This window comes from Procambarus clarkii, chromosome 21, assembly GCF_040958095.1.
Source record: "Procambarus clarkii isolate CNS0578487 chromosome 21, FALCON_Pclarkii_2.0, whole genome shotgun sequence".
Taxonomy (NCBI): Eukaryota; Metazoa; Arthropoda; class Malacostraca; order Decapoda; family Cambaridae; genus Procambarus; species Procambarus clarkii.
This window is the reverse complement of record NC_091170.1, coordinates 11,083,355-11,088,216: the sequence shown is the minus strand read 5'-3', so window position 1 is coordinate 11,088,216 and position 4,862 is coordinate 11,083,355.

Genomic DNA, 4,862 nt, shown 5'->3' with positions numbered 1-4,862 from the left:
TGGAGGAATTCAGGAAGGAGATGCAGGAAATGAGAATTACAATTAACAACCTGCAAAGTGAGCTGACATCAGCAAGGGAGGAGATCAAATCCCTCACAGAAAAAAATAAAAAGACCGAGCATCAGATTATCATCCAAAGGGAAGGGGGTAATGTTACATTGGAAGGAAATGCCTCTGTACCTGAAACATTTGCAGACATACTGAAAAAGAGCTCAGAAGCAATGGACACAGTGAGGGAGGTAGCGATGCAAGCAGCCACCTCACAGGAAGCAGCAAGGTGCACCACTCAGCTGCTGGAGAGAAAAAGATCAGTGGTAGTTGTAGGCATCAAAGAACAGGAAGGATCCAACAGGCAAGAATGGAATAGCAAGGATAGAGAGGCAGTACAGGGGCTACTGAAAGGGTTACAGATGGAAGGGGCTGAACAAAACATTGAGAAGGTTTTCAGGTTGGGATGGTACAACAAGGACAGAAACCGACTTGTAAAGGTGGTGTTTACAAACGAAACCACGAAGGAGGATATTCTCGGAAGGAAGAGTCGACTGCAGCATGTGGAGGGATACAAGAAAGTATTCCTGCAGAGGGACAGGTCGAAGGAGGAGAGAGCCAGGGCAGCAGAGGCAAGAAGGAAGCGCAGGGAGGGAGAAGCAAACCAGGAAATCACAGCCCCCAACACAACAGTCCTAGAGACAAAAGGCGAACCCAAAACCAGCATCCCAGCAACACCAGAGGGGAGGGCAACCCCACCGCCCCCCTCTGCATAGAAACCCTACCTTCCCCTCACCCTACCTGCCCCCACCCAACCCTCCCTCCCCCCCCACCCCATTCTTACCCTGTCATCCCTTCCCCATTCCCATCATGTCCCCCCTCCCACCTTTCCCCCCTGTCCCCCTCCCCCTTCATCTCATACCCTCCCTATCCCTCCTCCCCCCTCACCCCCGTATCCTCCATGTCCCACCTATCTCCTTAACCCACACCCTACCTGTCCCCCCTTCCATGAAACCTCCACCCCTCACCCCAAACTCCCCTGAAACCCTGCAAACCACCTCACAGATCATCTCACCCACTAAAAAGCTTCCCACACCAGCAGAATGCTCGCCAAGAAAGGGACAAGAAAATGAACTGAAGAAAGTGAGCTTCAAGGCAATGTACACTAACATAGATGGAATTACTAATAAAACAAGTGAACTCGGAGAATGGGCACTAGAAGAAAACCCAGACATAATAGCACTCACAGAAACAAAGCTAACAAACACCATAACAAACGCAGTGTTTCCACTGGGCTACTATGTAGTGAGGAAAGAGAGAGAAGGGAGACGAGGAGGTGGTGTAGCTTTGCTACTAAGAGAAGGTTGGAGTTTCGAAGAGATGGTAATTCAGAACTGTGAAGGTTTCAGTGACTACATATCAGGCACCATAGCAACTGGAGGACAGAAAATTATAGTAGTAGTCATAAATAACCCCCCACCGAATGTCAGAAGACCCAGACAGGAATATGATAGAAACAACTTGGCCACCATCAATATAATAGAGAGAGCAGCTTCTGTGGCTAGCAGGAACGGATCCAGGCTACTAATCATGGAAGACTTTAACCATGGAAAGATAGATTGGGGGAACAGAGACCCACATGGTGGCCCAGACACATGGAGAGCTAAGCTGCTGGATGTGGCAACAAGAAACTTTCTAAGTCAACACGTCAAGGGACCGACAAGAACGAGAGGAGGGGATGAACCAGCCTTGCTTGATCTGATATTTACCCTAAATGAGTCGGATATAAGGGAAGTTAAGTTGGAAGCCCCCTTGGGAATGAGTGATCATAGTGTATTGAGCTTTGAGTACCTGGTTGAGCTAGGAATCATCACCCCCAAAAAAGAACTGGGAAACAAAGGGCTGGCATACCGAAAGGGAAACTATGAGGAGATGAATAAATTCCTATGGGATATACAATGGGACACAGAACTCGGAACCAAGTCCGTACAAGACATGATGGACTATGTCACCCAAAAATGTCAGGAGGCTGTAAGCAGGTTTGTCCCAGCCCAACAGGAAAAAACAGAGAAGCAAAGGAAGAATCTGTGGTTTAATAGGGAATGTATGAAAGCAAAGGAGCTGAACAAAAGGGCATGGAGGAACTTCCGTAATAACAGAACACCAGAAAGTAGAGAGAGATACCAGAGAACCAGGAACGAGTATGTCAGTGTGAGAAGAGCAGTTGAGAAAAGGTATGAAAATGATATAGCTAATAAAGCCAAGACCGAACCAAAGCTACTACACAGTCACATCAGGAGGAAGACAACAGTGAAGGAACAGGTGATGAAACTTAGGGTGGGCGAGGACAGGTACACAGAGAATGACAAAGAGGTGTGTGAAGAACTCAATAAAAGGTTCCAGGAGGTCTTTACAATAGAACAGGGAGAAGTCAGGGCGCTAGGAGAGGTGGTAGTAAACCAGGTGACCTTGGAAAGGTTCGAAATTACAAGAGATGAGGTCAAGAAGCACCTATTGGAGCTGGATGTGAGAAAAGCTGTTGGGCCGGATGGAATCTCACCATGGGTATTGAAAGAGTGTGCAGGAGCACTTTGCTTGCCACTCTCCATAGTGTATAGTAGGTCACTGGAAACGGGAGACCTACCAGAAGTATGGAAGACTGCTAATGCAGTACCAATATTTAAAAAGGGTGACAGACAAGAGGCACTGAACTACAGGCCAGTGTCCTTAACTTGTATACCATGCAAGGTGATGGAGAAGATTGTGAGAAAAAATCTAGTAACACATCTGGAGAGAAGAGACTTCGTGACAACCCATCAACATGGGTTCAGGGAGGGTAAATCTTGCCTTACAGGCTTGATAGAATTCTATGATCAGGTGACAAAGACTAAGCAAGAAAGAGAAGGATAGGCGGACTGCATTTTTTTGGACTGTCGGAAAGCCTTTGACACAGTACCCCATAAAAGGTTGATGCATAAGCTGGAGAAACAGGCAGGAGTAACTGGTAGGGCGCTCCAGTGGATAAGGGAGTACCTAAGCAATTGGAAGCAGGGAGTTATAGTGAGGGGTGAGACCTCAGAATGGCGTGAAGTCACCAGTGGAGTCCCACAGGGCTCTGTGCTTGGACCTATCCTGTTTCTGATATACGTAAATGATCTCCCAGAGGGTATAGACTCATTCCTCTCAATGTTTGCTGACGACGCCAAAATTATGAGAAGGATTAAGACAGAGGAGGACAGCTTGAGGCTTCAAGAAGACCTGGACAAACTGCAGGAATGGTCGAACAAATGGATGTTAGAGTTTAACCCAAGCAAATGTAATGTAATGAAGATAGGGGTAGGAAGCAGGTAAAAGGATACAAGGTATCACTTGGGAGATGAAATACTTCAAGAGTCAGAGAGAGAGAAAGACCTGGGGTTGATATCACGCCAGACCTGTCCCCTGAAGCTCATATCAAGAGGATAACATCAGCAGCATATGCCAGGTTCGCTAACATAAGAACGGCCTTTAGAAACTTGTGTAAGGAATCTTTCAGAACATTATATACCACATATGTCAGACCAATCGTGGAGTATGCGGCTCCAGCATGGAGTCCATATCTAGTCAAGCATAAGACTAAACTGGAAAAGGTTCAAAGGTTTGCCACCAGACTAGTACCCAAGCTGAGAGGTATGAGCTACGAGGAGAGACTACGGGAATTGAACCTCACTTCGTTGGAAGACAGAAGAGTTAGGGGGGACATGATCACCACATTCAAGATTCTCAAGGGAATCGACAGGATTGATAAAGACAGGCTATTTAACACAAGGGGCACACGCACTAGGGGACACAGGTGGAAACTGAGTGCCCAAATGAGCCACAGAGATATTAGAAAGAACTTTTTTTAGTGTCAGAGTGGTTGACAAATGGAATGCATTAGGAAGTGATGTGGTGGAGGCTGACTCCATACACAGTTTCAAGTGTAGATATGATAGAGTCCAATAGGCTCAGGAACCTGTACACCTGTTGATTGACGGTTGAGAGGCGGGACCAAAGAGCCAGAGTTCAACCCCCGCAAGCACAATTAGGTGAGTACAATTAGGTGGGTGAGTACACACACACACACCCAACGAGGGTGACACACACATACATCCTGCGAGGGTGACACACACACATACACGCACAGACATACATCCTTCGAGGGTGACACACACACACACACACACACACACACACACACACACACACACACACACACACATACACACACACACACACACACACACACACACACACACACACACACACACACACACACACACACACACACACACACACACACACACACACACACACACACTGTGGACTGTGTTCCGGGCTGTGACGGATTCAGAGATTACATAACAGGAACTATAACAATGGGTGGACCTAAGATAATAGTGGCAGTCATTTACAACCCTCCCCTAAATGACAGAAGACCTAGACAGGAGTTTGATAGGAACAACATGGCAACCATTAATATAATAGAGAGAGAGCAGCTTCAGTTGCCTGCAGGAATGGCTCAAGACTCTTAATCATAGGCGATTTCAACCATGGAATGATAGACTGGGAGAATGGGGACCCACATGGTGGTGCGGATATGTGGATAGCTAAACTCTAGGAAGTGGCAACAAGGAACTTTCTTACCCAGCATGTCAAGGAACCCACAAGAGTGAGAGGCAATGATGAACCAGCTAGATTCGACTTGATATTCACACTGAATGAGTTAGAAATAAGGGAAGTCAAAGTAGAAGCCCCCCATAGGAATGAGTGACCACAGTGTACTGATTTTTGAGTACTTGGTGGAGGTAGGGATAACCTATCCAAGGCTGGGATCGGAGGGATGATATGACGAG